At 38.9% G+C, this 12,289-nt stretch overlaps 1 long non-coding RNA gene across 1 annotated transcript in view; it reads right to left on the minus strand.

Moving 5' to 3' along the window:
• Positions 1-1,213: 1,213 nt before the first annotated feature.
• LOC118548209 (uncharacterized) overlaps positions 1,214-12,289 on the minus strand; it is a 30,145-nt gene continuing 19,069 nt past the window's right edge. Inside the window, exon 3 of the long non-coding RNA XR_004923515.2 lies at positions 1,214-1,265. This is a non-coding gene — a long non-coding RNA (uncharacterized LOC118548209). The remainder of the gene's footprint in view (positions 1,266-12,289) is intronic.

A 12,289-nucleotide genomic window follows, 5' to 3' on the forward strand; every position in this document is an offset into this window, starting at 1 on the left:
CTCCCCCACTCACCCTGTTTGTGTTCCCTCTCTTGCTGTGTCTCTCTCCATCAAATAAATAAATAAAATCTTAAAAAAAAAGATTAAAAAAAAAAGAAACACTCTCGAAGTTGACCAAAAGGGAAAAATCAATCAAAAGGTATTAACTAAGCATCTACTATGTTTTACCTTGTTTTAGGTGTCATCAGAAATTTAATAAAAGGATCAAATGTTAACTGCACAGAAACTAGAACTGAGTTGGAAAGCCAAACAGTATGAATAATACAATTGCAAATAAAATTAAAAATTACTAAATAAAAACTTAAGAATTTACTGTAGAAAGTTATCTGAGTTCCTACCTGACAGTACCTAGCACAGTGACTGGCATATAGTACTAATAATAATTTTTCAAATTATCAATAAATTAATTAGTTTATTAATATAATCAAACTAATTTAGATTGGCATTATGCGAGGGGTACTTAAGAAAAAATATTAAATTTACACAGTAAATTATTCTGTGCAAAAAAACCACATAGAAATGTATAAAAGAGGCCAATGATTGGAATAATGCAGTCCGGAAAGAGCATCATGCTATTTAATTAAAGAAACAATATGCAGGGCACCTGGGTGGCTCAGTTGGTTAAGTGACCGACTCTTGATTTTGGCTCAGGTCATGATCTCACGGTCATGAGATCGAGCCCTGTATTGGGCTCCATGCTGGGTGTGGAGCCTGCTTAAAATTCTCCCTCTGCCCTTCCTCCCTGTTCTCTCTCTTCCTCTAAAGAAAGGAAAGAAAGAAAGAAAAGAAAGAAAAGAAAGAAAGAAAGAAAGAAAAAGAAAGAAAGAAGGAAAAGAAAAGAAAAGCAATATGCAAGAACAGTATTTGCTCATTCTATCCTATACCACCTCATCAGCATATAAAGCTTTATCTTTTCCAGTAAGTTCATCTCCTCTCATTAGATAGATGTTCCCTGAAAGGAGACAAGACCCCCCCCCCCCCACCGACGGGATTTCTGTAAGCAGAGAGACAAAGAGCAGCATGCACTGGCCTCTTCTCACCCACTCAGCCTTGATACCACCCAAACTAGAGAAGTGAGGGCTCTGCTGCTGACAATCTCAGGCAAGTAGAGAGGTCAGTCCACCCTGAGTCTCCCTGTGAGGGTGTCGGCCATTCTATCTGGTTGGCAATTTTGAATATTCAAGACCCTCTGAGGTAAAAGCAGAAAACTTATTTCCTGGAGAAACATTACTCGCTGTGTCGATCCTTGGTATCTCTTCTATTGCCTAAAAGAGAAAAAGCCAAAGCTATTTACCAGATTGTCAACTTCCTCTCTAAACTGATTTTATCTTTGCCCTCAACTTTAAATCAAATAACAGAAGAAATGGACCACAAGTGGATTGGCTTAAAGGTGAACCGGAGACACAAAATGGCTTAGCTGACACGAGGAATTCACCCACACAATCTCTGCTACTCTGCACACTACAATTTTGAAGTAGATCCATTGTCACTTATGCAAACAGCAGGGGTTTCTGACACCTTCCAAAAGGCAGGGTACACTCCACATTTCTTTTCCTTTGTTGCCTGTTCCTTTGTTGCCCAGGCTGTTAATATCAATTTGATGAAGAAAAAGACTGGCTTCTCTGTCTACTTTCATTCCTTCAGATGGAATGACTTATATCCAAGTTCTCTCTTTAAGGAAAGCCCCCAAACAGTGCCCTTCCCTGTGGGACCCATCAGCGAGCCTCACATTCTACCCCATTTACAAGCTTAGAATCTATATTTAATCTCCACAGTACAATCGAGCAGCTTGGGGAAATTCACAGGGTTCTCAAAGGGAAAGCAAAAAGTTGAAGAAAATACTTTTCACACATCAGATGGACAATTTTACTTTCTCTGAATGACCATCAACAGAAAACTTATTTTCCAGATGGTCAAATCAGACCTTGCTCTCCTTTATTTGCTAGGACAGCCGCTTTACTCAGACATCTCTCCTCCCCATGCCCTGAGAAACTATCCTTAGTTTTTGCACCAGAGAGTTTCCCTTTATCTACGGGAAGACCCAGCTGTGATCTCTAAAGGCATTTTAAGTTATGTCTTTGGTGGCATATTTTTTCTTTCTCCTTTATGGTTGAAAGTTAGGAATGCTCTTGCCTGCATGTACAGAGGCCTCTCTAAGCAGTCAGATAATATTCCAGGACAGTGAGAAAGCCTTCAAATCAGCTTTCTCTTCACCTCTTGACAGCCAGGACCAGAAAGAAGATATCTGCCTCCCTAGAATGGTAAAGTGGCTGTGAGCAGGTGCTCTAGTGTTGGAACAGAGCTGGCTTCTCTCAAATATGTTCTCAGAGCAGAGAGATAAAGGAGATGGGGAACTGACCCCAAACAGAAGAAAAGTAAAAAATTCATAATGTTCCACAGTGATTTTTCTAGCACTCAAGTCCTGCTTAGAAACACACACATTCACACATATATACTCCCACATTCCCCACCCACATGCAAATTTGATTTAAACGCATTTATAAAGGTTGCGAGTTCTCCAAAACGAGATAGATTTGCTTTTTAAAACTGGTTGCAAAAAAAGCATCATCCTACCTTTTTCATGGTGCAAAATCACTCTTAAGACATTAATATTGGCAGGTGGTACAGGTATTGTTAAAGAAAAGTCACTCAGGACCACATGAGCAGGCAGATGTTGATTTTATTCCAGTACCACCAAAACCCAGCAATATGAGGCAGAGCAGAGATACTCAGCTCTGCTGATACAAAAGGTGGGAGGTTTTTAGGTGCTGGGGTGAGCTAGGAGCAAAGTACTGGAGGTTGTGGGGAGAGGTTGATCAATGGGATGTGTCTTGTTATTACAACATTGAGTTATTACTGAGTTAGCAACTGCTTTTTTCTGTGATTATGTCATCTGTGTTTGCTAATTGGTACCCATCGAAGATAGGCTCCTGACATCCAGACACTGGGAGATGGGGTACTATCTCCCTCTGTGTTTACATTTCAAAGAGATAGTTCCTAGGTCCCTGAGAAAAACTTTTCCTGGACTATAAACTCACAGGCTGAGAGAAAAGTCACATCTCCCAGGAGCAAAGAAAGAAGTTACAATGGCAAGTTTTCTAAAGTATTTTGACTACCTAAAAACTTGACTACTAATAGCCTACTATCGACCTGATCAATAATATAGTTGATTAACATGTACTTTGTATGATATATATAATATACTATCTTCTTACAATAAAGTAAGCTAGAGAAAAGAAAATGTTATTAAGAAAATCATAAGGAAAACAAAACACATTTACAGTAATGTACCATATTTATCCAAAAATATCTGTTTATAAGTGGACCCATACATTTCAAACCCATGTTGTTCACTGGTCAACTATATACATATTTCCCTCAATTTATGGATTCATATGTCAGAATTATTTCTTATCAAATCAGATTCTATAGGAGAAATACTCTGGATGTTAAAGTACTGATTTTAATAGGCAATGGCTTAGTTATGGAAGTCAAGAGTTTCTCTCTGCCTCTTTCTCAATCTTTATTTCTCTCTCTCTTCACATGTATATGTACACACACACACACACACACACACACACACATAAGCAGGCTTTGATTAGCTATAGAAAACTTGAGTTCTTGACACTTCATATGCCCAATCTCATCAAGAAATAAAATAAAGCTCAAAGGTCCATAATGAGGTTAGAAGGTTCTCAAGAGGAACCACACTAAAAGAACACTGCTCCTTCCCACACCTTATCTTTACTAGCCTATGAGAGGGACAACAGGTGTAGAGAACTGTTAGCAGCAAACAGCCAAGACCTTTTATTTCTATTTAGAAGACAAAGTTCTCTGTCTTATGAGGATTATGCAAAGTGGTCTAACTGCTAAATAATTCTGAAAAGGAATTTTAAAAGCCCAGAAATATAAAGAGAAAAACTCTCAGGGCACATCGAGACAGTAGCTGGGTAATCTTTTCCTAAGGAGCTTAGATACCTATACAAAGACATTAACTTTCTGTGCAGATAAGCAGGGCAAATACTTACTCTTCTCAGAGACATCATTTCCTCACTTGTGAAATCAGGAAGATAACATCTACCTTTTTGGGTGGATTTAATGAGATCATATATGTTAAGTACCTGTCCAAAATTGGAGGCTTAAGAAGGGTAGCTTTTCTAGTCGCATGGCAATTCTAACTTAAAGATTCTATAATCACTTACAATGGAAAACATTTTTAAAAATATTAAATACTTTATTGCATTATTAAACCCAATCTGCTGGACATAAAGAACTTTATGTTGGTGGCTTGAGATCATTGGCATGATCTAAGAATGATGCCGCTAAGATGTCTGAAAATCCTACAGGGTGTTTGCCTAATATCCCAGTGCACAGCTCTGTCCAGAAGTTTGAAGTTGCCAGAAATCTAAGCTCCATATTAAGTAACCACAAATTTCCTTAGTTCTGATGCTACATTTAGAAATTAATAAGGGAAGGTATATTTCATTCAAAGGCCTAAATAGCAAAATAGAATTTATTCGGATAACTGCAGTGCAAGATAAAAAGTAACCTACACTGGGAATAGAGAAACAATCATGTAGAAATAATTACAGTCCCAAAAAGAATTCTCAAATCCTGAGTTTTAATAAAAAATGTGGGTCAACCTGGGAAATAAGAGATAGCCAGAGGCAAGCAATATTGTTCAGCATATAAGATTAACAGAGAAAAAACAGAGGGTGTAGGCAAAGCGTCTGAGTTAACGGCAGATGATTTCAACCCTCCAGAAAGCCTTTCGGACAAGAAATTCATAGCTAGAGCGACAATGTATCAGAGGAATTTAAAGATCATCCTAGACTCAACTGCTAAAACCCTCTAAAATATGTATTTAGAACTAAAGCTTGGGCAACTAGAAATTTATTAGTTTGAGGAAGAAATTGAAGTGGCCCAAATGACATCAGAATTAAAGAAAATATCACAGCAGACAAAACAAATTAATCCCATAGTCAGGTTTCACATACAGATACCTGGTTGAGAAGAGGGTGAGGGGTCCTCCCACTGCCTAATGCCAAGACTGACAGCACCACAGAGAAAGGGGAGCATGGAGTTCACATTCCAGTGGGACGCGAGAGATAAATACATCACTAAGAGCTTTGTGTTTTCCAGTTGTCAGAGAAGAGGGCGGCTGGATTCAGGACAAGGTTAAAGGAGAGGACCATTCTCTGTAGATTGCAATAGGTCAATGCTGTCTGATTCCCTATCAGGAATGGGTTTAATTGTTTTTGGAAGCTAGTGGCAAAATAACGGATGCAATTATAAATAATGGGATATGCCATGCTTACCTAGAGCTCTGTATTAAAAATGAGTCGTATTAAAGCAACTTTGTATTAAAAACAACTTGAAGAAATCATTAAAAATAATGACAATTAGCATATACGTTACAATGGGTGCTTGGAGGCGAGTATAGGAATAGCAGCAAGCAAATGCTTGATTGGATTTCACGCTGGAGGAAGTCAGGGAAAAAACTGAAATCCTGAATGGTTTAAATGTTCAGGCTATGATTTATAATAATTAGAGAGAAGGCAAGCTCTCGCAGCTTAGAGGATGAGTATTTTCATCTTCTCTAATCTGCAAAGTGTTTCTCAGAGAGAATAAGTAATTCGAGCTCTCATTGGTAAAATCTTTAACATTATTCAGGGAAGATTCTCAATCAACCAACAGTTATTTCTAAAACACCGTTTATGCGCTGAGTGCCAAGATAAATACTATGAAAGGTAAAAGAGAACTGTGAGATGCTGACTGCTGCCTTTGTATAGCCCATAGTCTAGCTGGGGAGTCAAAATTGGTGTTATGAAATTATTGAAATGCACTAACAGATAACAAACTCTAGTGTGTAACATCAAACCAGAGGGAACTGTAAACAGGGAGTGCTCAGAGGAGATAAGGATAGACAAGAAGAGAGACAGACTTTGGTCGAGGGGGTAGATTTTGACTTGGGTGTTGTTCTGGACGGGGGGTGGGGAGGCGCCTGGGTGGCTCAGTCGTTAAGCATCTGCCTTCGGCTCAGGTCATGATCCCAGGGTCCTGGGATCGAGCCCCGCATCAGGCTCCCTGCTCGGTGGGGAGTCTGCTTCTCCCTCTTCCTCTGCCCCTGCTTGTGTTCCCTCTCTCGCTGTGTCTCTCTCTGTCAAAGAAATAAATAAAATCTTAAAAAAAAAAAAAGAAAAAAAGAAATGTTCTGGGCAAAGTTAGCTAGAAATACCTTGTGGAGAGAGATGACATGTTAACAAGCCCACAGGCAAAAAAAGGAATGCTACGAAAATTGTATTCTTCTAACAATAGGACAGTCTTGAAAAGGCAAACCTATGAGACAATAAAAAGAGCAGCGGGTATGGGGGTTAGTGGAGAGATAAATAGGCAGAGCACAGAGGATTTTTTAGGGAAGTGATAATACTATGTATGCTATTACAGTGATAGACACATGTCACTATACATTTTTTCCAAACCCATAGAATGTACACCACCAAGAGTGAATCCTAAGGTAAACTATAGAACTGAGGTAATCATGATGAGTTAACATAGGATCATCCTTCATAAAAACCTGTATCATTTTGGGGTGCCTGGGTGGCTCAGTGAGTTAAGTGTCTGACTCTTGGTTTTGGCTCAGGTCATGATCTCAGGATCATGAGATTAAGCCCCGCATCCAACTCCACACTCAGTGTAGGGTCTGCTTGAGATTCTTTCCCCCTTTCCTTCCCTCCCGCTCTGCTCTTCCCCCCACTCGTGCTCTCTCTCTCTCTCAAATAAATAAATGAATAAAATCTTTTAAGAAAGTATCATTTTGGTGAGTGATGTTGATAATGGGCAAAGCTATGCATGTGTAAGGGCAGAAGGTATATGAGAAATTTCTGTACCTACTTCTCAATTTTGCTGTGAACCTAAAAGTGCTCTAAAATATTTTTAAAATTTTTAAAATGGAATATGTTGGAAAACAGTTTCCATTCTGCTATAGACCTCATTAGGGAAAAATGCACTATCAGTATTAAAAAAATCAACCTGTGGATAAAATAGTTTTGATGCCAGGGCATCTGAGTGGCTCATTCGTTAAGCGTCTGCCTTCGGCTCAGGTCATGATACCAGGGTCCTTGGATCGATCCCCGCATCAGGCTCCCTGCTCCACGGCAGCCTGCTTCTCCCTCTTACACTCTCCCTGCTTGTGTTCCCTTTCTCACGGTCTCTCTCTCTCTGTCAAATAAATAAATAAAATCTTTAAAAAAAATATTTTGGTGCCAATAATGTGTCCAAAACATTCTCCAAAATCTCTACTTCATCTTCACTTTCATCCTAGTTTTCTTAAATCAGAGAGAACCTTTTCAATGCTCAGTATCACAGTGAAGGCTTTTTCTAAACATGTTCCCCTTGAGCTTTAGGGAAAAGGTTTCTGGACCATTCCTTTTGCAGATTTATAAATTGAGTTCATCTGTGAAGTGTGAACTGACAGATTCTTGGGTAACATCTCTATTTCATCCTTTGTTCAGTCCAACCCCCTCTAGAGCTCCCTCTTCCTTGCCTATCATATTGTCAGTCTGCTCTCCCTCTGTCCACTGCCCTCTCCCGGTTTTAGTAGTCACTTACTTTATCTGAGACACAGATTCAACATTTCAACAGTTCCAGTCCATTGTCCTTCCCTAGAGGGCCAGCTCGATCATTCTATAGTATCATCAGGAGAAGGCACTGGAAGTTTACCGTTCTTGAATCCTTTTAATTAGGTATTCCAACCCTGTCTGCTGTGCACCTGTTTGTTGTCCTACCTAAAACACCCCTGTGATATCTGTCTTGTTTTTCTATGTAAGGTGAGAACTACTGGAAGACAGAGAGACAGACAGACAAATCTCAATTGCCCAACTATGCAAATGGATTTCAGAAAGTGTGTAGGGGCCAGACTAATTGTTTAGGAAGCTATATGCTTTATGATCATCTCTGTGATATCAGAGAGCCTAGAGAGTGGTATAAATCCTCATTTATAATTTTAACACTTGGAATCAGACACGTAAAATATTCATTTTTTGTAGATATCCAATAAACAATACTTTTTAAAGTGGAACAATAATTATGTATTTCTAAATTATTTGTACAGTGGATTATATACAAATCCACAAGAAATTCTTAAAGGAAAAATAGTTCAAGAAACAACTGCAAAAATATAATTTGTAGAGTCTATGTGGGCTGCATTAAGTTTCTTCTTCTGAAAAAAAAAGAAAAACATTTCTGTATGTCAGATGGGTAGGTGGGAGTTTTCAGGAGTTTCTAAGACATTATTCAAAAGACCAATGTTCTTTTGTCTTGGGAGCTCCTCCATATTGGTATGGACTTGACTTAGGAAAAAATCATTCTTTTTCATTCTCTCTTTACTAGCCCTAGTCACATATTCAAGTAATCTCTATAAAGTTAGGTTCTACCTTTCTAAAAATGATGAGTTTTTTATTTCACACTTACTGAACATTTCCATGCATCAGAATCCTGATTTAATCCCGAGGGAAGTTTTACATAGGACATGAAATTAGATGTAGCTAGGTCAGGTAAATTCCTGGCACAGTGGGTCCCAATCCTGTGGGGTTTACTCCCAGCTCTATCACAGAAGAGCATGTAATCTTCGCCAAATTACTTAACCTCCTACAGTCTATCTCCATAGTAACATGTGGAACTGGATGACAACAGAAAAACTATGGCATACAACTTTTCCTTTTAAATGAAGTTGATTCTACATCTCAGTGTTGCACAATTTTTTTTTGAAATGATAAATTCAGCTGTGAATGCATAAAGTTATCCAAGGAGCTTATCCATTGAAACAAACCAATAATAAAATATCCTAATATATAGGATATTTTTGTATTTATAAGGACAAAGGAACATTAAGACTTTTTTTTTTTTTTAATGGTAATATCTACTGCATTACCTGAAATTTCTTCAAAATATTTTCAAGAAATCTTATAAGGTAATTGGAGTAGAGGAGGGCTTGGAAAAAAAAGGTTTAGAAAAGACATGTTATTTATTAAGCCTCAAGTGCTATAAATCCCAATTGTTTACCAAAATGGTAAGAAATCTGGCAACAATGTGCAGTAAATTATTAAAGCAAGGAAAATAAAATCTAGAAGGAAAAGAAAGCCAAAGCCAGGCAGAATATTAGCAGTTTCATGATACAGTTACCGTTAGGGACTACATGAACACACAAGAAAGAGAAATCAATTCAAGGTGGGCAGATGAAGGACTTCACAAAATGCTAGATAGGGTTTGGCCCTGACAGTGTGGACAGAATCCTGTTATATGAGAGGAAAGAGAAGAAGGATACATTTTATGATATATGGAAAGAGAAGGGGAAATGACTCTCGTTGAGGTGGGGGAAAGGAGGGTAAGCAGAAATTACTTCTTAGGATATTTATAAATAACTATTATTTTTCCTCAAGAAGTAGACTCAATGTAAATAAATGCCTCTATATTTGACAACGAAGAAGAATCCCATGGTTTGAAAAAAGTCGTGCGGCTCTAGGGTGATCTCAGTAGCAGTGAAGAAGGGCTGGAGGTCCTCCTGCCCCGCATTCCTCCTTTACCACAGATGGACACAGGGACCTCCTGAAGTGCTGTCAGAGTTAACAAGGGAAGATGACATCCAAAGTGTCATGGGGAAAAAAAAAATCTACGCCTCCCTGTGCTTTTGTTGTTCTCTTTTCATTTAATTTAAGGCTGTTACTTATTAGGAAACTATTTAGTGCTCTCAGACTAAATGCAAAATTCAAGCCCCTAGGACCCCTATTAAGTTTACTGTTTCAAATAACTAAATGCAACCTTTCAGGAGCTTTTACCTCTCTGGAACCAAGCCGAGCAAGTGTGCTACTTTGAGGCTTCCCATAAGGATGGGGGTGAAGGGTAGGAGTAGGTTGACTATACTTTTAGCCTCGGGCTCTTTACAGAGTCCACTATCCACACCATCTTCTTTCTTTCTTTCTTTCTTTTTTTTTTAAAGATTTTATTTATTTGTCAGGGAGAGAGAGCACAAGCAGGGGGAGAGGCAGGCTCCCTGCCGAGCAAGGAGCCCGATGTGGGACTCGATCCCAGGACCCTGGGATCATAACCTGAGCCGAAGGCAGCGGCTTCACCGACTGAGCCACCCAGGCGTCCCTCACACCGTGTTCTTTCCTTGAGGATTCACCAGCCTAAATCCTTTTGCTTTCGCCAGTTTGAAGGAACACATTAGTGGCATCTCGATGATTTTTTTTCCATGTGGCTTAATACTATTAGTTCCATCTCAGATGCCTTTAAATAAATGCATCTGCAAATAATTGTTTTAAAGGATAACCAATTGTTTTGACAACTATAGAGAAAGGCTTTCAATAGATAAAGCAGAATTAAATTTGGGGTTTGTGAAGCTACTAGAGTTAGGCTTTGAAAATACATATGGTATTCAAGTATGCCACGGACATGCTGCTCTCTTGCTAAGTGGCTTATTATTTCAACTACTATAGACACAGGCATCAGAACACCTCTTGGTTCACAACCTCATTATAATGGCATCATCTAGCATTACTATGGCTAATTCCCTGGGCTTAATCGCTTTCTGGTCCCTGGGGGAGTTTCTGTGAAAAATGTCATTTTGAGGGGAAAATGTGGTAGTACTGAATATATTCATCCTAAGACTTTTGTATAAATGCCTTTCAAGGATATAGGTAAGAATCAACTCCATGGGGGAAAAAAAAAACATCTCACTCTGTGCTTATGGCACTTCCAAGAACAGCTGTGTTAATGACCAACAAGCAATTCCTCTCTTAATGAAGAGGATGTCTTCTAAAAACACGTTTTGATAGATATACTCTTACCAGAGCTAAAAGTTGGAAGTCTATTGATGGCATCTAGAAATAAGATGATCACTCTTCTTTTCCTTACTTTACTTCTAGGTGGGGCAAGAGTCCTCCCCACCACACCTGAAATCTGCAACCCTGTAAGGGTAGTGATCCTACCTTCCTTAAGCAGCCATGCAGCGAAGCACAGTTCTTCTTTCAGCTGGGCCAGCATCTCAGCAAATCTAGAGGCATCTATGCTTAAGACAGGATCAATGTTATCTCCTTCCTAGCAGCTCTCAGCTCTGGCTGAGGAGCAAGGGCATACTTCTGAATCTTACTATGTCTGCCACTTATTGGCAGATAATAAAAACAACAGCAGAACAAGGTTAGCAGTACAAACAGAATCTGTTGTTGGTTTGGGAGAGGAGAAATCCTGACCTTCCACTTCCAGGGGAGGGACATCAGCTGAGGCCTTGCTCCCCAACTCTCACTCACTCCTCCTCAGGAGAAGAGGATGGTCTTATCTGAATGGAGAGTTGGGAAGAAAAAAAAAAAAAGAGCCACATAGGTATGGCTGAAAACCATTGGCATTGTTCACAGAACACATGCATTCTGTTTCCCTCTCTGTTGTGTGGGAGAAGACTGTCCCTTTTAGGGGGTCCTTGAATTGTCAGAGTTCCAAATGGGGAATCAAGTTAATTCAGGAATATGATGTTATCACACTTACTTAGCTGCAACTCTAAAGCCACGTTTTCCATCAGTTTGTCAGTAATATTCTGATCCCCATCTAATACTTATATTTAACTTTTAATTGATTCTGAATTTGGGAAATGAATGAGGGTATTATTTATGAGCCTTAAGGACTTACTAGTGATAGCATCCAATGCTAACAATTATGGGCCATTCACTACATTCTGGATACCATACTGAATACTCATTATTATAGCATAGTGGCTAATTGCTTAGACTCTGGAGACAGAAAGCTTAGGTTCAAATCTCATACATCACGTGTTCTTTAATTTAGGAATATTACAAAACCTCTTTGTCTCTCATTTTTCTCATCTGAAAAAAGAGAAATTATACCAGCTCCTACCTCACAAGATTGTCGTGAAAATTCAGTGGATTACATGTAATATACTTAGAAAAATGCCCAGCACAGAGTACATGACATTTCTTACTACAACCCAGTAAGTCCTTAATTTGTCTTAATTTTATAGATGCGGGGACTGAGACTCAGAAAAGTTTTGTATTTCTCAGGAAGTGCTCACTGTTGGCCAATTTGAAACCAGATCTAGCTAACTGTAGTGCTCTGGTTCTGACCTCTGTATTTTGTTCTGAAAAGGGTTGTTTACTAAGACAGAACTAGTGAGTTGAAAGAAAAGGGGCAGGGAAAGCTAAAATTCCTTCATCTGTCTTGTTTTGCTATATAATAAATAAATGTCCACTGTTTCACATTGTAGCAATCTTCCCTGCATTCT

The sequence above is a fragment of the Halichoerus grypus genome, chromosome 10, assembly GCF_964656455.1.
Source record: "Halichoerus grypus chromosome 10, mHalGry1.hap1.1, whole genome shotgun sequence".
Lineage (NCBI taxonomy): Eukaryota > Metazoa > Chordata > Mammalia > Carnivora > Phocidae > Halichoerus > Halichoerus grypus.